Source organism: Opisthocomus hoazin, chromosome 4, assembly GCF_030867145.1.
Source record: "Opisthocomus hoazin isolate bOpiHoa1 chromosome 4, bOpiHoa1.hap1, whole genome shotgun sequence".
NCBI classification, from domain to species: Eukaryota; Metazoa; Chordata; class Aves; order Opisthocomiformes; family Opisthocomidae; genus Opisthocomus; species Opisthocomus hoazin.
Genome location: NC_134417.1, coordinates 21,593,392 through 21,620,548, shown reverse-complemented (window position 1 = coordinate 21,620,548; position 27,157 = coordinate 21,593,392). Strand labels below are relative to the sequence as shown.

The 27,157-nt window shown below is 38.7% G+C and overlaps 1 long non-coding RNA gene across 3 annotated transcripts in view; it reads right to left on the bottom strand.

The window, feature by feature from the left end:
• The window catches only part of LOC142361136 (uncharacterized), a 30,193-nt gene extending 5,613 nt beyond the window's left edge, over positions 1-24,580 (bottom strand). Inside the window, exons 1-4 of one of the 3 annotated variants that reach the window (XR_012763673.1) lie at positions 23,257-24,580; positions 20,472-20,603; positions 10,247-10,503; positions 7,681-7,754 (exon numbers count right to left, since the gene is read on the bottom strand). This is a non-coding gene — a long non-coding RNA (uncharacterized LOC142361136). The remainder of the gene's footprint in view (positions 1-7,680; positions 7,755-10,246; positions 10,504-20,471; positions 20,604-23,256) is intronic. The other 2 variants (XR_012763674.1, XR_012763675.1) reach the window with 2 other exon arrangements.
• Between the last annotated feature and the right edge of the window lie 2,577 nt (positions 24,581-27,157).

Genomic DNA, 27,157 nt, shown 5'->3' with positions numbered 1-27,157 from the left:
CACAGGTCATATATGAACTGGAGGGCCATCTAACCTTTCAGCCCATGCCAGACTCTTATCTTCCAGGCCAGGACACAAAGCCACATCCACTACAAGCCCTAAACAGCCTACAGTACACTTTTCAATGTTTCAATAATGCAGAATACAGACTTTTCAGGGAACATCTGTGATCAGCACAGCAGTTTTGAGCCCCACAGTTCTGTTCATTTGCCTTATGCAAAAACTCATTTGGTCTCCAAGGGCAGAAGAAAAGGAAGATCAAAGTCAAGCCCCACCACATATATCCCAGAAGAGACTTTGTCATAATCCCGTGTTCCATCATTTACCTTGAAGCATAGAGCAAACAAGAAACGAAAGAAAATTATGGCTTAACAGTGTATGCAATGAACAATTAGAGGGAACTCATCCAATAAATTTTTCCAGATATCACGTAACTTTATGGAAGACACAGTTAACCCTGTCTCCTACAGTCTGCTCATTAGAGACATAATATTTAATTACTTCTTGAAGCCTTGATGGCAATCCATTCTGAAGGCTTTGTACCCAGAAGGAGAGTTTCTCTCCTCATCATCCATAAAGTCATCACAGAGTTCCAAGACCTTTTGTTGTGGTATACAAGAGTAAAAGAAACATTTGGGGAGCAATGCGATCATCATGCCTGATACTCTCCATTCCTTCCCAGATCTTTACACTACGTTTTGCTGAGTAAAGACAGTTCTGTTTACTCTTTGTATGTCTGAACTCCAGTCCAAGAAGAAAGCTTGCTGCAACTCATGATCAATCACAGTTATGATGCCCATACAGTCCAAGTTATGGTCTAAGCATCAATGTCAATGAAGTATAGCTGACTTGTGTGGTGTTTTAGAAGAAGAAAAAAAGAAAATTTGAAAAGAATGGGAGAACATTTCTCGAATTTGAAAACCCTAGATATTTTTGTGCATGTTTTATTCCTGTTATATACCTCTGTCAATACTAGAAATCTTTGAAGATCTGTGTTTTCCATCACAAATATTTTTAAATGAAAAAAAATGGCACCAAGTACAGAATTGCCATTTATGGGAGCAAAGAGAAAACTAGTCTAGAACTGTCAAATCATTGCCTCTTCTCTTTGCAGGTATACCTGTTAAATCAACAGACTTAAGAAAGCTGTTGAGTAAGGTAGCAAAGCGCTAATTTTTTCCTTATTTTCAATTGCTTAAAATTCTGCTAGGTTTGTGCTTAAAAGTATGCTGAAAAGAGAACTGCATTCTTAATTTTAACTATGACTGTCTTTCCACCCAAGCAAAAGCTATCAGATTAAACTTTTTAAAAAGGTAGGTAAATAGTACAGAATTCTTCTCACAATAGGTCAACTACAAAAGGGAACAGATCCGAAAGCACGTTGTTGTAATGGCTAGTAGCATGTTATCTGAGACAGCCAGTATGACAAAAATGCTGATATCAAGTTATTCATTTAAATAACAAATGAAGAAAAGGTTGCTAGTATGACACCACATGTACCTGTGATGGTCAGGGGTTAATCAGACTGAAGGAAACAGCTTGGGCTCTCCATTGTGCTTGAGCTGACAAAGACCACAGGCAGCATAGAGCACAGTAAGAAGCAATGGGCATGCCAACAGGACAAAAAGGCCTTATGTAATGTTTAGGCTGCTGGCAAGTTTAAGACAGAATAGTTCAGAGAAAAGAGACTTGGCTCTGGGATTTCAAGGCCGGAAGATACTTGCTATTTTGAGACATGGCACTTTGTTCCTTTAAAGTGACAATTTGTCTTTCGCCAATATTAATAAAAAATAAATTCCAGATGGATTTATTTTTAAAAAATTATAATGATTTCAGATTTATATAGTTTCATGATAATAGTGAGAATAATAGATAAATGTGTATTTAAAAACTACATTTAGATAGTTAAACAAAAGTATCATTTCTAATATTACAATTTCACATTACTTCTCCATGCATCAAGCTCCAGTCAGAAAAGTAAGTAATCTTCCCGTTATAACAAAACTATCTGAAAGGTCACCCTTTCCCCCAACTATGGCTAAATAGATTAAATCTCCTCAGTCTAGTATTACAGCCAGAGCAAAGTGTTCATGATCAATCCAATTAAAATGGTAATTTCAGAGGGACTGGCAGCTCTCCTAAACTGTAAAGTGGTCTAGTTTACCTGAAATCCCATGGCACAAGGTAATAATACGGGATGTTTGCTGTTTTGTCACCTTGTTAATTTTCCGTGATGTTACATTGGAACACTTGCACAAACACAATTGCAGATAACACACACACAGCAAAAAAAAGTTAAAATATTTAATTTTAATACAGAAAATACATCACTAAGATCCAGAGATCACTGCAGTATAGACCAGTGAGAGCACTGTATTAATCACAAGGAGCTCTGATTCAAAGCTATTCTGCTTGCCAAAATGAGTGTCTTGTCGGGTAAAACAAGATTACCCAGCCCCTTAGAATAAGTCATTTGAATTACATCATTATTTTTTGCTCTTGCAGAGTTTGATAGTGTAGCAGACCCTGATGCAAAGCTTTGCCTCTAGCTGCAATTATATAAACTTCACAAGTTTACCACAAGTCCTCCTGAATGGTTTTGTGATAAGCCATAAGCATAAACCGGTAAGCAATTGTTGTTACAGAGATCTACTAATAGATATTGCTCAGAAACAAAGACAGAAAGACAGAAAGACAGAAAGAAAATGCTGTTCACGTTCATCATTGATGCACAGGGCATTTTAAGGAACTTTAAAGGGAAATTGTCAACCTGAAATTTCATTTCCTTCTGATTACTTCAGACATACCCAGAAGCTAAAAAAAGGATGAAGATCTCTGTTTTTTTACCATTCCCTCCACTCCTCAAACCTTCTTTATTTAGCTTGTGAATCTACTTTGCAAATTTGACTGTCTCTGCGCAGTTCCATGTTTTGTGGATGGCAAACACCATGTCATGGAGCTCTCTGAGGCTGAACACTTCTACAGACACTTTCCCTGGCTATGCAGAAAGCAGCAGAGCAACGTGAGAGTTCTAAGACATTGCAGTCAAAAAACAAACAGTCATGTACTCAAGGAAAAGTTAAGATGGTAAGTGTCATCTAGTTTGTTACTGTTGTTCAAAGTCTACTAAAAAGACCTTTCAGAAACTGTGCTACTAAGCAAGTGGAAAAGCCTCCCAAAAGACACTAAGATTTTTTCAACATCATCTTCTAAGTAAAGCACAGTTTAGAGGTTGCTGCATTGCACTTAATCCTGAAGGTGGTCCAATGACACAACTGCAAGTTCATGAACATCATTTTGAAAGTCAAATCTCAGCCTTGCTTACACTCAGTTTCTGCTGAGACTGGAGCCCGGCTAGATGTACCCATCTCAGCCTTCAGCTAAGCAGCTGAGACCAGTAGAGCTGCAAGAAAACAACTCTTCAGTCTGGACTGCAGAACCCTTCTGAAAAGCAGAGCAAATATTCAATTTGCTACCTTGCACTGCAATCAGCGCTGCTACGGCTAAAAGTGCCCAAGCCAACTCAATGTGATCACACACTAAAAACTCTTATCAATATAGTGTTCACATACCATTGATCTTCAAATACCTAGAAAAGCAGTGATGGCAGAGGTCACTCAATCGGGGAGCGGGGAATTAAAAAGTCTAAAGGAATCTGTGCCAATTTGCTAAGAGAAGGTGTGCAGCCAGCATATCAAAGAAATTGCAGAACCTTACCTTTTCAATGGCACCAAAGGTAAAGGTAGTAAAAAAAGGCTTTTATTTTCTGTTAAATCTCTTAGAAATCTAACTAAGCAGTTAGCGATGTAAAAGTAGAAGGCCCAAAACTAATGGAAGTTACTGTCTAAATCCTTTGTAAAATTCAGTAGGTCTTAAAGTCAGCTCTCACAAGTGACATTATATTTCACAAATCCTTTAGCTGCTTTGTTTAGAGATGTTCTGTTTGACTGTTCAAGAATTGCCTGAAACATTGGGTGTGCTCTTGAGTTAAAGACATAAAGACAGAACTCTGAGTGATACACAAAGTAGAACAAAGCAAAGAATTACTGTCCTGGTAATACATGAGGTCCTTAGTTTAGGACAGACACATCAAGAATACACCTCCTAAAACCACTATTCACGGCTTTCAGCAACCTTTTGGCTCAAAAGGCCTCCAAAGAGTCCAGTGTAAGAAACCAACCTGCTTCTGATTCTTAGCACCACTATTTTTTAAGATGCAGGTGCTGGGGAAACTGAAACACAACAACCTTGACAAAATACACACAAAAGAACAGGAAACTGCAGAAGGAACAGAGGAAAAGTATGCAAAGGAAAAACGAACTCGCTGTGTCTTCAGGAAGTCTTAAATACTCTGATAGTAGTAATAGGCAAATTCTTATTTAAACCTACCCAAAGTAGCAGATCTACATTCAGCATCTGTTCGAGCAATGACAAGAATGGAGCACTGGAGATGAGACTATCTAGGGGACAGAAATGAGAACACAATGTTTGTTTTGGCATGGAAATTTGGGATGTTGCGTAGCTAAAGAAAGTTGGTGTGCTGATGTGACATTTTATTGGCTGTGCTACTTTTGTGGTGGTTGGCCTTGGCTGCAACTTTTACATATGTATGAAAGTAACCCCCGCCTCCAACTCTCAAAGTAATTAAGTGACCCAAAAAAGATTTCTGCATCTCTGTGTTCCCTTATTACAGCAAGATCTGCTGCTGTTTCTATTAGTACAAACCCTGTGTGCTGGTAAGAGCACGTGGCCAAGCTTCCAATCAACCGAAAAATTACAGGAGGAAACAAGATATTCTTAGGCGGATTATAAAATTAAAAAGCTCCTGTGGGAGATCTTTTTAAAGTATTTTTTTTCTTGCAAAAGAAAAAAATTACCCTTTCTTCTGTGTAGCAGGAAGATACAGCTGTAGTTAAAAGCAGGAATTTTAAGTGTATCACAGGGTTTAGACAGGATTTTTCTGGCACGTAAAGAATTTTCTCTTCTTTTTTTCTGACAGTAACTTTCTTTGCCAATTTTTTTCTTTTAGAGTTTATAATTCCCTGAGTTACCATGCTTTCAAGTGCTGTGCTGGGTATACTTAATTATTCCTGTGTCTATTTGGACTCAAGTATTGATAAAGATTTGACTGTTTTGAAGTACCCTTCATTTCTTGTACTGCTACGTCTTTGCAGACCTTTGTTGAAGTACATTTTCCACATAGAAGCAGAGAGCCTGAAAATGTGATTTCTGAGATTATTCCATGTTTTAAGAATAATGTAAACACAATCATCATGCCTGCCTTCAGTATTCACCCAGGATTTAGAATGTTTGCCAGTTGGAAAACAGGAAAAGACAGGAGAGGAAATGGATTGAACAGAACCATGAAGAAAGCTTTGCCAGCATTACCCAGAAAGCATCCTCAGATCCCAAGGAGCCTCAGAAAAAAATGAAAATCTAAGCAAAAATATAATAAAAAATGGTGCTATAGAACCATGTGGATTTGGGGGATAAAACCCAACTAGTCAATTTGGATTCAGACCAGAATTCTCAGAAAAAGTGTTGTCATTGAGTTGAGGACCAAAGACCATAGTCAGTGCTGCCAGCAGACAAGCAGGGGATGAGAAGAAGGCAGCTGTCATTCACCACACTGGTGTGGATCTGAACTTACAACACAAAGACTAAGAGACTGAAGAGATATTAAATGACTTTTTATGGGGTAGGTAGATTTCTACCAATGATATTCAAACTCATCGATCAAAATTTAAGAAGCAGTGCTTCTCTTTTGTTAACAGCAGGCCTAAGCCACCTACAGACAAAACATTGGAGTGAAACAACAAATGAAATATTTCAGGAGCTACGTTTCTGAACTACATATCATTCATAACCAACCTAGCAACATTATTGTTTCAAGGCAGGCAAAAGGATGTCTTTATAAAATATGTGGCCAGATACCCAAAAGCTCCTCCAGTTTTACTTCATGCATATGGCCCTTCAGCACTATAATTTATATTTCTACTGCTTACTTGCCCAGATGGGTTTTTACAATATCATTCTCATAGCTCTCCAGGTGTTGCAAATAAATAAAACACTTTATTTCAGGGAGATGAGAACAGGATAGGTACAAGTGAAAGTTGCCAATTCACATATTTTAGTCACAGCCATTACAGAAATGCATTGCAATATTATTATTAAGCATGCCAAATGATTCTCTGTATTATTCGAAAGTCATGGAAGACGAGTAAACCGCAAAAACTACTTTCAGTAAACTACTGAAACCAACAGTTGAGTGCAGTTAATGATTCTGTCACTGTGTCAAATTCAATAAAGAAACTTACAGAGTATTAGCATTAGAATAATAATTTGCCCAGCATGCCCTACGAGATATACTGTGCCACTAATATTAACAACAACCAAAAAAAAGTGCAAAAGATTCAATGAGTTTCTACGTGACTAAATGGCCATCTCTTTGCAGAGATTCAGGAAGCAGAAGAGAGTCTAAAATTCTTTCATGAATTATTTGTTGCAAACTATTTATGACGCCTAGTCTACAGTATATTAATTAGTCACACAACTACTTCAGAATGGTAAAGGATGGAGCATGTGAGAAATGCTCCTGAATCCTCAGCAGTCTCACACAAAGTGGACTCTGCCCACAATCACGAATTCTCCTGGATTACTGGGAGAATATTAAACACTCCCATCTTATTACGAGACAAAACTCACTTTTAATGTAGATGCTGTTCTAATTGCTTGAATGTACTTCTTCAGACATGAGACTGGTTTTGTCCACTAAGGTCTAGATCCACAGAAATTATTTCAGAGGTGCCCAAATCTCTTTGTACACAAGCCCCAAGTGATTAAATGACTTGGTGCTCTTCAAGTTCTTTAGTCCATATTGTAGTTAACAAAATAAATCCAGTAGTATTATTCAAATCCAGATACCCATACAAACAATTTACTACCATTTTTAACTGAAAAGGCATAGCGGTATATTACCAGGGAGAAATGCAGACCTGAGAATCATCAAAAAAATTCAAACGTTTCACATAAAGCCTACCATGCATACAGCTAATAAAACCATCTGTGGCACTTCAGAGCTGTAGACCTCAAAGGACTGTAATCTTATCCTGCAAATCTGTTTAGTAGTCGATAAAAGTGTGGATTTGGACAGAAACCTAACTTTTGAAACCTTTAGCTGAAATTAATAAATTACATATAACTGTAAACTTGATCAAAAAGTCAAGTGTTCAAAAGAAACTCAAAGTGTTCATAAGTATAGGAAGAAAGCAAAAAGATTAGATTCAGCCTTAAAATATATGATTTAACAGAATTTGCAAAAATTAATCTACATGTACATGCATTTCCATTAGAGACCACAAACAATGCTAACTCCTTTCAAATTCTCTCCCCCCTTGCTTTTGGAAAGAAGAGTCAAAAACTTAAATCTAAAATGAAATTAGGCAGATTCTTTCCTAAGTAGGCAGCTAAGGTTTGGACAGAAAAAGTCAAAGCTGTGAAATAAGACATTCAAAGGTTGAAACATTAATAAAGCCAAAATCACCTGAGAGGTATTAATCCCATACACTGTTCAAGTGTCATTCCTGAAGTTGCATACCCTTGCCATTTATAAAATGATATATAGATACCTTTTAATATACATTTGTAGATACATGCATACACATAGTAATACAGAGTTACCTATGTCCTAGGGTCTTCATGCTGGATTACATCTGGCCTCAAACTTGCAAATGAGCAGTCTTCATGTCCTAAACCTGTGAGAGAAAGTAAACAGAGAAACCTTGGCATGGAGTTTTGTACCCACGGTGTCTTCTAAAGAGGAGTACCATTATTATTTATTTTTCTGCAGTGTCAGAAGTTGGAGGGAAATGTTTGGGTTTTTGTTTTCAGAAAGAAGACTAAAAATAAGCCTTCAGAGGGATTATAATTTAAATAGACAAAGAGAAGAAGATGCTATACAAACCACAGAGCAGTGAGACGTACAAACACGACTAGCATTTAAATGTTTATGGAATAGGGTTTTTTCATGGTAATATGAGAGAACTCATGTCTTTTTTTAAGGGAATAAATGCTTCTTTTAAGCAATGCTAATGCTTAACACCAGGCCAAATGAATATGTGTTTGCATATCATGAGTATTCAGTCAATTGTATCATGCAATACAGTGGAGCTTTCTACACTATTATTATCACACTTGCCATTGTACTTTTACATAACACGTAAACACAAAGAGCTGGCTTAAAAGAAACAAATTTTTGTTCCATTTAACTAAGCATATTTAACTAAGCATATTTACCAAGATTATTGGATTTTGACCAAATTGAAAATTATCATTATTCTAATTCCTCTATTCCAGTGCCAAAAATCACATCACATGATGGGTAGCGTGGCAGTGTGTCTTAAAATATTACATCTTTTTTTTTTCCTTTGTTCCATTTAGCATTCCTGAAAAGAAGTTTGCCCCTGTAGGGTGCTGGTATGTTTGAAAAGAAATGGTAATTCAAGAAGATAGGAAATGAATAGATGATTCAGCAAAGATACCTCCTTACCTTTTTTTCCCATATTACACACTTAACATTCCTTGAAAGAAAAATAAAAATATCCTGTACTTACAAGTGTAACACTGCTGTCTACCACAGTGGAAGTTTCCCCACAGTCTAACAATGACACTGCAATTAGACTAGAGCTTTTTCTTAAACAAGGCTGTAATTAAATCTGAATGCCTCCAACATCCACTCCTTTTAAAATGTACTTGGATACTGTCTATAATTACAAGCAGGTATCTGGTATTTCTTAACTTGTCACAGAGGGCACACAATAAAACCATGTCTTACTATACTTAATTTTATCACATCAGTTTGCAACTTTCAGGCCACCTTGTATTCTGAAATGATTTCTGTGGTTTGTCAGGGAGTCTTTATGAACTCAGCACCTACAAATTGGCCCACTGCTGAAAACACTTTCAGTGATTCAGAGGTCATTTCTTAATTTCTGGGCAGGATGAGAATGGAGAAGATACACACTTATGCTTTCAGAACAGGGATACTTCAATCATTTCTAGAAAATTAGGAATGACATGTTTAAATATTACTGTGCAGTGTTCTTCTCATTGAAAAGATCATAACAGTATTCAAGTCATTCTAGCTTTGCAAAGCATAAAATAGTCTAACGGTTGCCTTTTGGCATAATGCTCATTATGACAGTATTCGTTCACAAAGGAAAGGGAAGATTTTCCAGAATCATTTAGGAACCTGATTTCTATTGAATCTATTAAATGTTAACACTGTTTTCATACAAATCCATATTTATTCCTTTCTCACTCTTTCTTTGAAGGGTCCAGATAAGAGAAGGTCACACAACTGAGACCACTGCAGTACAGGCATCCATTGTGAGCTTTCTTTTTTTCTTTTTTTTGTCAAAGGCACTGTTACAAGCAATCAGTGTCTGTGGGCATGCAGAATGAGAACAACTCTTCAGGGGTGGCTGGACACACTGCATACACACACGGCTGGTGCAACTGGGCAGTGAACTTGATATGGTCACTGTACGTACTCTGCATGATCTCCAGAGCTTCAGCAAAGGTTGTGTTCCGAAGAGCTTGTGCCAGCACCATGCCAGAAATCACATCCAGTTTAAGACCTGACTGCTGTACATTCATGAGTATCTCACAGAATATGATAGCTAAAATTATAGATGAACTCTGCACCCTCCCAATAAACCTTACAGTAGGAAGTATTCAAGGAATTCTGCTTTAGGCAAGGCCTGCCTGGTGAAGCCAAGAAAATAGTTTATACATTTTCCAAATGTCCCTTTCTCTCTTCTAAGTTGCTATTTCTCCTTGAGACTTTCACAGACCCAGGGACAGCTTCAGACTCCTCTCCTGCACTATGTTTATTCAATACAGAGACAGTTACAGCATTGTGTGACTGTTCACAATGAGCCCACAAGACTTGCATGTTAAATATTGTCTAACAAATAATCACAACAAGCCATTCACCAGGAAAAGAGTGAAACAACTGAAAAAAAATCCCATTTGAAAAACAACTGATAAGCTGTGTGAAAGTATTATCGCATCTCAAAGGACCGTCCATAAATAGGAAACTAAATTCACCACTTGTTCCTTGAATTAGTGGCTCAGCTCCAAGAGATATATTAATCAAATTATTCTAGAAAGGAAATAAGAAGAGTCATTTCAAAATTCAGACAGAGATTCAAGACACTCTTAGTTACGAACTTCTCATCTTTACCTGGTTTCACAGTAATTTCCTGAGTTAATATTCACTGAAGACTTTCTCCTACTTCAATTGGCCTTGAGACACATTATAAACACATAATATCTAATCCTCTGACCAGTTAGCTTCTCATTTCCTTTGTATCTTTGTACATCACTGACACTAATGGTTTTAGAGTGGTACAAAAATGTGCTCGGTGAAATGAGGCTGAGGCTCGGAAGACCATTGCTGTGCTGGTGTCAGGGGCTCACTGCTGAGGCAGGCACCTGGAGCTGAAGGGAAGACACAGATTTTCTGATTAGGCCCAAAATACATTTAAAGACTCACTGATGCTATAACATCCATAGGAAATGGAAAAGTTTCAGTATATAGACAAAATGTAATTATAATTAAAAAACCCTCACAACTCAGTTTTTACTTTTTCATCAGAATGTAGCTAACCCACAAGTTCAGGTTTACTTGAGCTTGAAATGAAAAAATCTTCAACCATTCCTTTGTCCAGAACAACCCCCTTCCCCTCTAGTTACGTTCAATGTTCTCATTTCACTGTGGTGGATCTGCCTTCAGCAGAGCACTGCTCCTGCATACAGCCAGGATCATAACGGAGAAGAAAAATGTAGTTGGGAAGGAAGCTTTAGTTTTTAATGAGTCACTCCACTGGAGGTTAGAATAAAGTCAAGACAGACAAGGAAACTAGAGTTATCCTGAGCAGAAACATTACTTTATCATTATCCCGTGTTTCCAAAAATATCATAATTCCATGAATACAAGAACGCATTCAGACAGAAACAAAAAGAAGGAAACAATTCTCTTCAGATTGCTGTTCATGTAAAGTCATTGATGTGACTGGAGCTATAAAAATGTAAAATTTGACACCTTTGTAGGAGAATTGGTCTGGAGGCTGGCGAACTGAAAGAAACCCTGAATGTTTGGTGCACATTTTAAGGAAAAGCACAGTGCCAAAGAAGAGGTGTGATTGTGTCAGGTATGTGATTTGTAGTCACAGAAGTACAAGCTTTGCCAGAAGCCTTAGAGGCATTCTTGTTGTTACCGTTAGACGGGAGTTCACTCTGAAGGTTCAAAAAAATATTTATATAAAATACCAGCCTCCAAAGTAAAGCCTCACCTGCATTGAATTGTTTTACAGCTTCCTCCCCAAATTTTGTTCTCCCAAATGCATATGTACATGCAATTCCCCTCCACATACAGTGTGATGTCAGCCAGCAACCAAGCGGGGAATGAGAGATGGACGACGTCATTCCCATTCGTCTTTGTGTTGATCTCTTGAATAAACTGTTATTTTCTCTAGCACAGCATAGCATCCACATTCCCCCAAAGGAGAACATGGTGTATATCCCCATTTCATGTACACTTGCTAAGTTTCTTAGTGCAGATTGAGCAGAAAAGCTGGGAGTGTGCAATTCTTTAATCCATTCACCTTAGCTTGTGGCTGAGTTTCTCTTCCCGATCATTAAACTGACTTGTTTTGGTCCGTCAAGAAAAAAACCTCAGTAACGTACAGCATGTGTGTTGAGTCACAACATAGCACAGCTCTGTGTGCTACTGATGGTTACCCAGTGACCTGCTCCTGCCGGTGCCTTCGAAACTCTTTTCCAATGAATCTTCTCTTAAGTAATCACTCTGCCAAATATCAGAGTTCTAGAAGAGCTTTGGTTTTAACAAAAGGTCAAACAAAATTGCAACAAAAACCCTGGAGATACATGCAAAAGGTCACTTAAGACAAAGGGTGTTCCCAGGTGAATACAGGTTTCACTATAGTGTGTATTTCAGAGAAAAGCAATAAATCATGCTCTGAAATAATGCTTGTAATTTTCTGTGCGCAGTCACCTCTACACCCAGTAAACGAAACAGCCGCATCCAACTCTGTCATTTGCAGACTGTTACTCAGGCCTCCCAATAAAACACTATTCCACAACTGCATTACTTACGATGGCAAATAAAGTTGCAACATGATGATGCTTACAGAACAGTAGTGGCCTGTTTACATGAAGACCTGGCCTCAAGAAATGTATTTTCAGTTGTATGCTGGATGAGCATTTCACAGTGAATAATTTATTTGATTAATTTAGGGTCATCACTGGTTTACAAAATTCCTTTGTGCTGACTTCTGTGGCTGCTTTGTTCATTATTTGAAGTTACAGAGCAGATGGTTTGTTCACATATATTTCTGCCTAATGATTGCTCATAAACTCTCTGTCCTGGATAGTGCTTTGAATACTTGCTATGCAGGCTCTGTGACTGGATTTTTAACTCACAGAGTGCATGGACTGGATTCCCAACTCACTTCTTTTTTTGTGTAAGCTAACTAAATGTTTTCCCAAACCACAGACTATCTTTAAGAAAGTGAGGGTGAAAGTGTCTGGTTTAAAACAAAGCTTCTTAAATATGTGTGCAACTTTCAATCTCTGAAGCTATGAAAATTCAGACATTTATGTACAGATACTAAAGTACTTGACTGGATCAAAACCTGTATGCAAAGGAACTGATTGAATTGTCTACAAAACAAAACAAGACTCAACAAAACGTTCAGAAAAAGCAAGCAAATGGAACAAAAGACGTACATGAACTAAGCAAAAACTGATAAAAATTTTACTGTTCTTGCCAGGAAAGGGTCAGAGTTGGTCCAACAGGATGCCACACTTCTAACAGGAACAATGACAGCTCTCCTAGATGCTGATGAACCCTTCGAATGAATGGCATCAGTTTAATCCAGGTGAGAATTTGGTCAAATTGGCTGTTGTTGAACTATATGTAAAATTGCTGTCAAAAACCCTGGCAAGCATGATTCCTCAGTAAGTCCGTATAAGAACAAACAACAGCGATCCAATCAGGCTTACATTTTACTGCTAATGATGTGTTTATAGATATTTACCTCTGCAGCAGTTTCAGAGTCTGTATCTTGAACTGCTATTAATGCCTTTCTTCACTGATTAATAAAGAGTGAAGCTATTCAGAGAGTGAAGCTATTGAGAGGTATGGCTTCCACTCGTTTTTATACCAGTGTAACATTGCCATCTACAGGACTTACAGCACAGATGCTCTCCGTTACGTGAAGACTAATATTACAATGAAGGAATAGAAACCACTGAAGTAGAAAATGTGTCTAAAATTAGCCCTGTTTGATCAGCCTGACAAACTGCTATTTTACAAATTATCCAGTAATAAGATGGCTAACCAAAAAAAGCAATATATTAAACTATTGTCTAGCAAGCTGTAAAGCTGAGGGATTTCCTTTAATATAGCTGAATTTTGCATTAGTACAAAAAGAAATAATTATTAAGTACAGGAGCTTCTGACTTAGTTGCTCATCAGAAATTGACAAGTTATGTTTTCATATTTTCATACAAAAATTTTGTAATTTTCTATGCTACAGATGATTCAGAGAAGTCTTTCTCAGCATCTGTCTGTTTTCTCAGCTTTGAAAAAGGATTTATGCAACACAAATTGTTATTCACCACACTAGACTATGGATATCCCTTCACAAGTACTAAAAATACTGTCCAGAGAGCTGAAAATGCAAACATGCAAGTGCTTAATTCTAGGCAGCTGCTTAATTTTAACCCCGCTGTTTAATCTCTGTCCTAAAGATGTAATATTTGTGATTTTCAAGATGGCATCGATTCATTTAGAGATCTTAGTCTTCTAGAATTAACTCTGAAGCTGGTTTCACAACATTTAGCATTCTTCTAATGAAAGAAAAAGTTTTCAGGGCTCAAATGCTGTGTTAGCTGACCAAGCACCTCAAGAAAACCCACATATGGGGGTGAGGCACACTGAATTAGGGCTGCTTCATTGAAATCCCTTTAGTGCAACAAGGAAGAAAACCAGAATTAAATAGTGAATCAATAAGTACTCAGGAAAAGCTGGAGAAGTCATAAGAGGCAGCTTGAATGAAATAATCTGATTGAAAGTGTGATCTTCGATATCAGAAAAAGTGGTTATTGACTTTAATTCAAGGAAAACAGAATGCTGCAAGATGTTATCATTTTTGAGAATCAAAGAAAAAAAGTAAATCAGAGGTGAAAAGAATCAGCAGCATAAATACAGACAAGAGATCTCAAATTTGAGATGGACATTTTCTATATATGCAGAAAAGCCATAAACTTTAGTACACTAAGATGGGTCTCTAGTTGTTGGAAACCACTGGACTGATTTTGCATCCTTAATTTATAACTAGGAAAACAACTCCAGAGCCAGTTGGGAAAAAGAAAAAAAAATCACATTGACCCAAGATGAACATATTTTCATTTTTCAGTTCAGTGGCCAAACTAGAAAATCAATTATGTTCACAAGTGCAGCTAGCCATTCTTCGTCCAGCAGAGACATTTCTGGAGTAGAATGGGGAGGAAGGGGTAATTTTCCTGCATGCAGAGGCACATTCTGGTTTCAGATTTTTCTTCTGGCAGCTTCACAGTGGTTTAGTTAAGCCAAACAGATGACAAAAATGCTGATTTATTTCTGTTTCAAAACTGGCTGTCTTCCATACTTAAGGATAGTAATAAGGCTGTTAGCAGGGGGTTGTCAGTATTGAGATATTAAGAGCATTATGAGCCTTTGCAGATTGAGTTGATCTCAGTTAATACTTGACATCAGCAGCTGAGCTGTGAACAGACAGCATCTGTAAGAGTACTGAAGATGTTGAGGAGGGCACAAATTTATATCTTAACCTGCCACTTAGTTTCCCCCATCTGACTCTGTATTGTTGCAAGCAGCTGGTATAACACTACAGGTTTAGAGAACGATTCAGAAGAAACTCTTAGCTCTGCCACAGCCAAGAATTGACAGATCTGTTTGGAGAATATCCCTCTGCAGTGTGGAGTTCTGGGAGTTACAGCGATGATGAGATTTGTCACTATAGCAGCTTTGACAAGGACACTGTCAGTAACCACCTTCTTACTGACACAATAAACAGCAAGTGGCTATCTAGGTATGAATCCTTAGATAACCATGGTAGTAGCCTAGGTCGTGATAGCTGGAGGATATGGGGGTGGCAGTGCTGTTCTCCCTCAGTAAGGCTCTGCTGTTACTAAATTAACAGTGAAAAACAAAATAATAAATTAGTGTCTTGAGAATGCTCATTGAGTCTTTTCAGGACCATTTTATTGCCCTGCCTAAAAACTCGAGCGCCTATTACCAGGAATGTTGTTGGAAAACAAAGTTTGATTTCAGGTTTGTGTTGATTGCAATAATTACACTTTACATGCTGCTTAAGAATCACCAGTTGCCTAACAATTATTTGTGAATGAACTTCCATCTCAGAGTATATTTCTGTGAATGATACATCTCAGAATTTTGAAATTATTTTCAGAAGAAAAACATTTTAAAAATTATTGTTTGCCATTGTATGGCACTCTCTGATTTTTGCAACACTTTTCATTATGCTATAGAAGCAGGAATTATGTATTAAAGAGGGGCTAAAATCCTCTAGGCTCTAGTTTGCACTGTTGTAGGCACTCAAAAATACTCACTCAGAGACAGCCGCCGCCTCTACCTCATCAAAATTTCCCACTTGGAAGAGCTAATTCTCATTGTGCCCTTACGTGGGATGGACAATCATGCTCAACGGATGCTCAGAACAACACAATGAACATCACACGGGTGTCTACAGCAATGCCCATCAAAGTGTCCAGAAGTCTACCCTCACACCTTCCCCAAGCTACCTTCCCTCTTCTGTGATCTTTAGAAATTTTTCCAATTTCAATTTTTAAAATGCTACTGAAAGACCATACATTCACACATTCTAGAGGCCAAAATGCTTTACAGAAGTTAAGGCAGTTATAAAGTCAACAGATTTAATACGGGGGAAGGGGTAGGGCACGTGAAATTCAGAGCTATAAAAAAGGCAGCAAAGATATTTACACCTTCAGTCCTCCAAGGAAGTTAATAAGGTGGAAAAATATCCAGAGGTCATGGCTGGGGATTGACACCAGAGTGGTGAGGCCTCCCACACGAGAAGTGGCAGGTCTGTGAGGTTAGGAAGGGGTTGCTGACATGAGCCTGGAAACAGAGATGAGGGAGAGAGGTTGGAAGCAAACTTTAGGGGGCTGGGCAGGAGCACACGTCTGTTGTATATTTTGTAATGACATACACCAGGAAGGCAGGTTATGTACAGCACCAACTCAGTAGAAGTCTTGAAAAATGAGGCTGATTCTGGTGTGGACTGCTTACCATGCCACTGCGTGCACTGCTCCCCGCGCCAGCCGGCTTTCCTCTACACCTTGTCGTCTCCAGCCCCCTGCCAGCTTCCAGCAGCTCAGCCAACGGCAGAGATGACTCCAGCCTCCTGCTGACCCTGCTTGTGTGGGGTGTTGGATTTATTTTACGTAGCCTTTCTGATGTGCAATGTCCTAAGCACTAGGTACACATTACCTGTTCAATTTAGCAGGTATAGGGGTGCAACTTTTTACCAAAATCTGGTTTCTCTGACTATTACTTTATGATCTACCCAGCAGATATATTAAGCTTCTGATTAAAAGCATCTGTCCTATTGAGGCTGACTGCCATGATTTAGTGCAGACTGGATCTTGTAAAGTCCATGGAGCTCACGCAATTCCAGTGAATTAGAGGCAGTGAGATGTCCTTGCCAATCTATTGCTGCCTCTGCCCTGCTCCCAATTCAATTGCTTATAAGTCACCATGGGGAAGCAGAATAATGATGCTTTGACCACTGTAACCTTGGGTAGTTAGGCTGGAATATGGTAAAATTGCAATAGTCAAGGCTGTGAAATACGCCTGTTTTGAGCAGGCGATGAATATCTCTGAATTACATTTGCAAAATATATGATATCTTACAATTTATATTTTACATAAAATATGAACTTCTACCAGGCCTTTGGGAAAAAACTTGCAAAAGCTTGGTTAGCATTCACACTGTTAATCCCAGAGATGGATTAGACACCATTAAATAGTACAAAATTGTTACTGAGTTAAGGCTAATGGTTTTCTATGCCAGAGACGAAATAAAATACCCAACACGAGATGTTGTATTAGCCATATCACAGAATAGTTAAATAAAATAAGGGACTGAAAAAATTGGTCTAGGAAAATTATATAGTATCTAACTGCATTCTTGAAGAGAGAGAGAGGCTAGTTAAAGAGAGAAAAAAAATATTTTAAACATCATTGCTTTTACTGGAATCAACGACACCCTCAGATGATGAGCAAATGGGCAGTCCTAAACAGAAACCCTAGGGAGCCTAAAAGCAGTGAGCCAAAGGAAACCTTTATTTTAGTGGGGAGCAGAACCTGCTCTGTAACAGATGGTTCCTGCCTGCCTTCTGACATCTTTAGCAGTATTAATCTGAGAGAAATTTGTGCTCAACTTTCCCTTCTTCTTTGCCTAATGACCACAGCACGCTCTCATGTAAACAGCTTCCACTGGAATAAAGGTTCGTCCACACAGTCGTCCAAGTACACTTCCGTAGCCAGCACATGAGAACCTATACTGGCATGGTTAAAACTTATGATTTACACTCATTCAGAGACATAGCAGTTTGATAAAAATAATGACAACTAATTCTCATGCAGGCTGTTTGGATGTTCATAGCTACTACATGGTCCTGCCTTATCATGAATGGACAAGATGCAGTCGTATCACAGAAGAAAACACCAGCAGCAGATGGGACAGTGGAACATGTCTGACTGCAGGTGGAAGGAAAAGGCTACAGCAAGACTCCATAGACTACAGTCTAAAAGAATGCGCTTTCTTCATTTTGGAAGGCTTATCCATTTTTCTTTGGTAGCAATACATGGCATAACTGTACAGTTTTCTGTCTAATCAACATCAGTTCTTTACAAACGCCCATCTCAGCAGGCTTTGAGGTGGGTGATTTCACAGTTTTACATGTAGGAATTGTGGTTCCAGAGACCAAAAAGAACCATTGTTTCTCTGTGCCAGACAAGAGCAGCTACACTCAGCCTTAGGCAGGTCTTGTAAGGATTATTTCCAGAGTTCTCACTCTAATCCATCTCCTTCACAACACAGCAACATTATCTACATTTACGAAACTAAGAGTGACTCGTCTGTCTACCTGGAACTGCCATCTGAACCCATCCTGTGGAACAAACAGCCCCAAGTTACTGCTACAGGTCTCTATGCCAGATGTCAGACCCCACCTGTATTCCCTTGCTCTGCTGCAAATTGCAATCAATTAGAAGTTATTCAGAGGTCATATTTCATATTTATGATTTCCTGTCCTGCCTCTGAGCTAGTTGAGATGAAGTTCATCTAAATAGCTCCTACCTCCCACCTGCTTGGTGAGAGTTTCAAATTCATGGCTCATGAAAGCTCTTAATACCCTGTTACAGCTAACTCGTACTCAACAACAGCTGCACATACCAGATATCTCAATTAAAGATTCTCATATTTTAATCTCTGAAAACTAACAACTATCTATCTCTCTTGCTCAATAAAAGAGACCATGAAAAACCAAGCTCTTTGAGGGCCTCATTAATCCCTGCTGTAACTTGATGTACTCCACATTACATCAGGAAATACATCTGACCTCCTATGACATTATCTGGTACCAAAGTGACTATGAAGGATCAGCCTTGTTGTGCCAGCCATTTATATTACGCTGTGAAAAGCTCTTCAATTTTCACGTGTCCTCATCTCAATACAGGGACAATGTGAAGGGCTAAATTTCCAATATTCCAGAGCTCTAAGTTGACCAGGTCCATAATATAATATGCATGAAGGTCAGAAGCAGCTGTCACCTCAGATGTGTATTTTGCACAGAGTTACTTTCTTAGCCAAGAAGAAATTCACTGGAGTATGTTACTAAACTGAAAAAAATAACATGAGAGAATGCGAAGAGGCCATGTAAAAAATGAGACAATTAAGCCAGAAACCCCAGTTCATTTTGACTGCATTGGCATGCTTGATCCAACTTCTAAAACAGCCTTAACAGAGAAGCCTTTTTCCTGTTTGAATTGCTTTGAGAAGTGGAATTAGCTTTATAAATATAAATCAGTTAAGTATAATGCAATATTTATGCCATGGTGTCTGATTTTTTCCCCTTAGGATTCCATTTAAAAGGGAAATAACAAGAAAACTTAGCACTCTTAGAAAAAGAGTGGGTTTACAATTTATGCTAATGAATTTTCATATTGACACAAAACTAAACCCTACATTTAATCTGATTGCAACAAGGAAAAAAAAAAGGCAGATTAAACCAAATAAATTTTTTTCTGCAACAGGTAATGCTGTAAGGAAAATATCTGGTTTTTACCAAATATGTGAATTCTCATTCACTTTTTCTTCTACTGCCCAGCATGCAGGCCACTGTACCCAAAGCAGTCCTTCCTCCCTATCCCAATTCCCCAGACACAAGGGCAAAGGTATAAGCAAGAAAAATAGTTCAATTTATTTGAAGCCATGAAAGGCTCCAATCAAGATCAAGAACCCATTATTCTAGGCACTATATAAAAAGAGCAATAGCCCATCCCTGACCTGAAAAGAGGTTCAAAATTTTCCATTAAATCAAACAACATAATTCAAAGTTGGAAGAAAAAAAAAGTCTATTGCTAACAAAGGTAGGGAAAAAACAAAATCACCATTCTCTGAATAAAAAACACTACTTGGAATTTGCAAAAACTCCTACCAGTTGGCTAATTCTATACATATTCATTGACAAGTCTGTGCCAAACTCATCATTGTTCTAACTTGCTGGGCTTCACTGGTGCTACATCAAAAAGAAAACTGTGTCCACTCAGGTCTATTTTCTATCAGAATAATTCATCAAGGATCTGCGAGCCTGACCTGAAATTTTCTTCCAACTTCAGCTGAATCAAATTCTTTTTGGTGTTCAAACAGATTCATTTTTCTCTTCCCATTTCCCACTTGTATGCCCCGTCTCATCTGGGCAATAGTGAAAGGTTCTGTACTGCTAGAAGTGATACGCAGCATTACGTCTTTGATTATTTTAGAGAGGCAGAAAAAAGCTGAAGAACAGTAACTCCACTTCACTGACCAACTCAGGCTCTGTCAGCCTTCTCCCTCTCCTCAAAATATTTACTCTTCTTTGCTATAATTTAATTATTTGGTCAGGTTTTTTTGTATTGTTAATAGAATTTGCCCATTATATTGATTACCTTACTTAGTTCAGCTGGATTCACAGTGTAAATAAGATTTCTTCGCAATTTAAAAATCCCTTTGCTCCAGTGACTCCATTTCAGGTTTTCTCCTCCTAATTTTAATGGAAGCAGCAGCACTAATTACCTGCCCTTATGTCAGTGCTTCCTCGGCAGCATCCTCCAGTATTGAATTGCTGGTTTCCTTATTGTTATTGTCATTAGCACTGTAGTACTCTTACAAGGAAAAATTCATTCAGCCAGCCTGAGGTTCTTACTTCTGCAACAGATAAAGAATATTTTCTCAGTTAGAATCAGGATGTTGTCTATCCTTAACGAGACAGCAGCATGATTAGAAATGGTGATATTTTCCTTTTCCCACCCACGTTGTTTTTGATCCACATTTCACTGAAGTAAATGCAAGCTTGTCCTGAGAGGCATGTTGTGCCTAACCAGAAGAAAAAGGTGAATTCTTTATCTCAGGTTTGCAGCTTTCTCAAACATCATAAAATCCTAATTCAGTTTTCCTTATTTTAATGGGTTTTCCCAGTACAGTTTTCAGACATGGAAGCTAGATTTATTCTTCTCTGGCAATAGTGTGATGCTATAGTCCTAAGCTAAATATGCTGTGTCTGAAATATACTGTGCAAAGATATCTACAATATTAGCGAAAAGGACAGGGCTATCATTTAAAGTATGAGAGCCAATCCCTCATCTTAAAATCTAACTCCTCCTTCATATCTCAGCATAAGAATAAACTGATTTAAAAAAAAAAAAATTACCAGGATAGCTGTTTAAGATTTTTATTTGATTGAGATAGAAAGCAACTCTACTACACTGCTTTTCTATTTTAAATATTTGCTTTAGTCACTGTGTTGTCTTATATCTTACCCATTAGTTAAGCCATCTTTAATATTTACAGATAGTTGGCTTTGCTAATCCTTATGCAATCTTATTTTTAAAATAGCTGCCAAATTATGTGGGACAGTTATGGAATATATTTGGCACCAATGTATTACTGAGGAGGGCAATTTTAGAAAGTTTAGTAGAAAAGGGAGAGACTAAGTCTTCCTCCAGGGACAGGTGACACACTGAAGAAGGTAACATAAAGAGACATGTAAGGAGGTGAGAGGCAAGGTAATCTTACCTATTGGAAGATGAGGATGACAAATTCAGATGATATAAAACAACACAGGAACTCTGTTTTCTCCTATATAAAGCGTTTCTGGAGATAATAAACTCAGGAAGATGTACTGCAGAGGCATTTATCAGGAAAGACAACCTAAATGGCCAAACTGAAGTACCCTTCAGCTTTTGAGGGGGACTGAAACCTAATTTAAACCCAAGCAGATGCATGCTACAAGTTGCCAAGAGCCGGCGAGCGCAGCGGTTTTCTCACCGCTGACATGGGGAGGCTTAGGCTGGTTTGTGTGGCTCAGTCAAACCAGGACTGTCTTCTAGCTGCCTCATAAAGCCCATCCTAGGAGGTTAGCTTCACGCTCTTCTCTGGCTTTCCAAAGTCTTCTATGGTTTGAAATCTTAACACGGAGGAAGAGAGAGTCTTATCTAAGATCTCTGTGTCATCTCCACCGTTGTGTAGTGCATTGCAGCTGAATGCTTTGAAACGGTGGCAAATGTCACTGACAAAATCCAGCAAGGATTCATTACCGGTCAGCATGCAGGTAAATACCTTCACCTGAATATATATATAGGATTCACAATTAGTGCCAAAATTCTTCAGATTTCCCGAATACTGCCCCGTTATTAATGCCTTACAAAGTGTGAATGGAGCACTCTCTAAGTTTGTCAGCATGGGAGCAAAAGGGTTAATCCTAATGAATTTATGAAGTGGTTTATCTAAATTGCATTAAATCATTATTCAGACATTTGTATTAAGAGTTAAAAATGCCTTGATTCAATTTTCTTTACCTGACTTCCAAAGAAATTTAAGTTAAAATCAAATTAAAGACATTTTATTTCTGAATATGAGTGTGTGCACAAAACGTAACACAGTTAAACTAAATCTTCTTGACTGAGGCATAGAAAGAAGCCTCAACAATTGCCACAGCCTCCAAAAGAAAACAAGAGAACTCTCTCTAAGAACACTCCTTTTCTTCAGATAGTTAAAAATCTATCTTGTACATTTAAGGAGGGATAGGAGGGAAGTGGAAATGTATATGCCTCATGCAATAACATTATATAATGCCATCCAATACCAGCAGCAGACGTTGGACTATTTCGTCTCATCGCATATGGCAAGACAAATGTTCTCCCAGTTTATTATTAATAGCACTGTGACAACACTGTGACTCAGCATCAGAAATCATTATTTTAAATATCTTCCACCAGAACTGCCTTGGCACGAGCCTTTTTTCCACAGAAGTTCGGTACTTACTAAAACCTTCCACCCAGCGCTGAGATTACCACAGTGATGCAACAGCCTGGTGATCCACTTCCACATTAAAATAAACGTGTGTCCTAACCTTCCAGGAGTTGATATAGCATTTTGAATTATAGATCAAGGAGAAAAATTTAGTGGATAAATGTTAAAATCATTAAAGTAGCTTTTCACTGCAAATAAAGAGTGAATGACTCATCCCAAGTCAGCTATCAGATGTATCTGTTCAGGTTTTTCCTCCCAAAGTATGCATAAATCTCTTCAGTCTCATCTCTTGTCATCTTCTTGTCAAAAGAAATTTGACGTCACTTGCCCCCATCATTACTCCCCCTGGCTTCTGAAAACACTCCACTTCAATATTTTATCACAGAGGATTTTTTTTTTTCCCCCTTCTAGGTTTTATGGTTATGCTCTGAAACACACAGAAGATGATGATTCTAACTGGGGGAAAAAGCCTTAATACAGTTAATAACAAAACAGAATAAAAATCACAGAATGATTAAACAACCTTGGTATTTTCCCTCTCTAAATCTACCTTCATTTCATTTCCAAAGCCCAAGTGGAGCTGCAGAGTTTGATGGGCATTTTTGCTCATTAGAGTGTATGTGATGCTCTTCGAGGAGAAAACAGATGGATCTGTCACCCAGGCAGACTCCCAGCGACTTCTTCCTCGTGACATCCCTTGCTCAGCCACGAACACCTCCTTCATTAGTTCACAACAGCTACAGCTAGTAGATAAAGGCTGTAAAAAAAAAAAAACCACAACAAAAAACACCCCACAAAACAAACCACCAAATGACAGGCATCCATTTTAAAAGACTTGATAGTTTCTGTTGCTTTCTGTGTGTTTCTCCACCTAATTTTCTGCATAAGGTAAAAAGCACGCTTCTGCAGTAAACAGGTTGCTGGGGAGATCAAGAGTAGCTTAGCTTTATAAACGCACATACATAGCAGCTGACAGCACAAGGAAGATCCTCTACGTTTACTAGCGCAAGCACGTGACACATGCATAAGACATATAAATGCAACCAACAGCTTCTCTTCAATACCTGTAGTTGTTAAATCCCATGGGAAGTTCATTTCCGACTGCAGATACGGTCGTACAAACTCCAGCAGACAGGATGTACACTCCACACAACTGCATACATACTTAAGGAGCCAGTACTTTTACTGGACAAGGTGACAGAGATGGAATGAGCATCTTCTACTGTGTTTCAGCAAAAATCGAGTTTTAAGGGATATGGCCTTGGCTAAGATATTGCCTGCCATCTGCAATTTTTATAGAGTGTTAGAAAAAGACCAGACCAAAACAAAAAAAAAAAGGAAAAAAATACTGATTTTTTTAATAGGAGTATCCTAATATACATATGAAGGTGGGCATTACTTTGGTATTCTGTAATATGTTTCATGCTTCATTCTGTGACTCTAATGATCATCTTCTGACCCTGTCTTCTAGGATTTTTTTTTAAAGAAAATGGACCTTTGACTATGATGTGACAGCCAGCTGAGGCTTATGTGCAGATTGCTGCCTCATGCCGCAGACCTTTCCCATAGAGCTCACAGTATCGTTGTGACAGTGGCAGCTTGCTTCCCACTTTGCAAGTAATTCTAAAAAGGGGATGAGACACAAACTTTGCTTTCATATTTCACAGATACTTGAAGACAAAAGAAACAACAAACTTGGTTCCTTTGAGCTCCCTCAGAGTTTTGGAAGGACCTTTTTGTGCCTCACTTTTCATGTCTGCATTTTCCTGGTCCTCATTTGCTCTCTTTAGGATTTTCAACCCTATCTCAAATGGCATTATCATATAGTGTTAATTCCCAAATTCACATCCTGTTTAGATCTGTTCCTCCTCTTTAATTGTCTTCACTTCCCAACCACCTTCCCCAGGTTTCTACCCACAGCAGTTACTCATTTCCCTCTTCAGCTCAGCCGCTTCCAAGTTCCCTCTGCTGTACCCAAGCCCTTACCAGATCAGTACCTGTCCTTTAACCCTTCACCTACTTGTTTTCTCTCTTTCCCCCTAATCTCTCATCTGATTTCAGTGCAGCGCCAAAAATTTGGCTTCTCACTTCTCCCTATCCTCTCAACCCAGCATCAGATCTCTTCATATCCACTCCCGCCTGAGAGCTCCCCGGCTCCCATGCTCCCTGCTGCTCTGGCCTCACCCCTGCCCCATCCCTTTGAATTTCAGTGGGATGACTCCGTCCCACACTGCCCATCCTGTGGGAGAGAGGAAGCCTTGTTGAGGAGAGGAATCGCATTTTGATTGCATTTTGTCACGGGGTAAACGCAGCCCAGAAGGCACCACTGCTTTTCTATTTTTCTGGAATTTTTTGTGACGCTGATTTTGAGATAATTTTAGGAGTAGGCGTATTGGACATCATGTTCAGCATACAAGAGCTTCTGGCTGTAACCCAGCAGAAACCACCTACATTTCACAGGTGGTTTGTGAGCTGCAGATGGAGAACTTCTGTGTAAAAAAACTTGAAAAAAAAAAAAATCCAGCCTTATTCGTCCTTTAGTTACACTGGTTTCCACCACTTCCTCACATGCTCTGCCTTTCTGAATGCTGAAGAATTGCATTCAGCTTACAGGAAGGTTTTAAAAAATAACAAGCTCTCTTATTTTCTAACAATATTTGCACTGCTACCAAACTATTTCATTAATTTCCCTCTTTCCTTTTGTCATTTGTGCTGTTGCAGAGAAACTTGGTTCCTGGCTGGCACTACGCACACACACCAAATACTGACTAGAAGGGGCTTCTGCAAAGAGAAGCATCGTCTGCCAGTGACAGATCAGAAGAGCAAGGGAACAGGCATGAATGAAGAAGCATACCTTTGACAGCTTAATCTGACACCAGCACAGCGATTTTCACAACACAACTTTGCAATAGTTTTTACAAGCCACTAAGCTGCCAGTGTTCCCTGCCCAGGCTGAATTTTCCCTGGCTGTGGTTGTCCCTCAAGGAACAATTCTCTTACAAACAAGTCACCTTGCAATATCAGTTTTAAGTTTTTGATCCTGCTGCCCAGTGGGCTCCTCTGCCAGCTTCTTGCTTCCAAATACTGCATTAAAATAAAAGCTGCTGAAGAGCACAAAATCTATCATCTAGTGAACCATGATATCACTGTCTGTAACAACAATTAAGTAAATAAAACGTACTCACTGCACTGGGGAAGAGTAGGACTGAGGTTTACAAAGTCATGAACACCTTTGACCTGTGAATGCAGAACCTTTATTCACCAAACCCCCCAAGAGTAGAATGAGAAGCACTCAGACTAGCATGAGATACGCGTATAAAAGCAGGTACTTTTTTACATGGCTGGTAGTGAACTAACGGAATTTGTTTACACGAGTTTATCAAAGCAGACAGTAACAGCAGGTGTAAGAACAGATTAGGTGAGTTCATGGACAGTAAGTCCTAAACCAGATAATAAAAGAGCATCCTTGACCCAACAATTGTGGATGTTGAGGACACACAAAGGGAGTGGTCTGCAGAAAGTGGCCGGGCTTACATGTTGGCTTCAAACAATAGCTTTTGTTGCCTCCACTGGAGCTGGATACTGAGCTACATCAACCCCCAGGATACATGACCCGGCAGGCACCAAGGTTCTTACTGAGCAGTTCAATATCAAAGACATATGGAGAGTCTGGAGGGAGACAGGAGAGAGAGTTTTATCTGTCCAAGTAAAGCTGGAATAATGGTCTAAATACTCTAGGAATAGCTATTTCCCCTCCTTCGCAGCCAACCTACAACTCAGTAATGAGAGAATTATTACAAAGAAGAACTTCTTTCTGACATAGTTTACTGCACAGTTCTGCGATTCAACACTGTGCAGAGTCAAGGCAAGCACTCAAGGTTTGAGCTGTGACCCTGCAAGCTTTCCACGCGTCACTTGTCACCGCACAGTGGGCAATAGTGATACTACCGCTGTGCTCAGAGGTTATGAGCCCTCGTCCTCTTCACTCTCTGATGTAAATCAGAGAGAACATCCATGATAGACAATGGACTTAGCTACTCGAAAGAGCGATGAGACTAGAATCAGGTCCTTAATTTTTTTGTGTAAAAGTTGGTAGAAGTTAATAACGAATAGCTGTTGTTTACTGGATAATCCTCGCTGAAGCTGGAGGTGATTTACTCTTTCCCATTAGGAATATTTCTCTGGCACATTACTTACCGTGACATATTCTGGCTATTAAGCTACTGTATGCCTAGACGACTGTGTCTCAAGACTTCACTATCCATTTCTTAAGATCTACTCTTCCTAGTAAAAAATGCAATCCTTTCCACTTTGCAGCATAAATGAAGCATTTTATCCAAAAAATGGCAAAAAAATAAATGCTCATTGTTATTCCAGCCAGCTCATCTGCAACAAGGACTGGTTTCAGCCAAAATTAAAGGTAAGAAGAAAAGGCCATTTATCTTTAAACT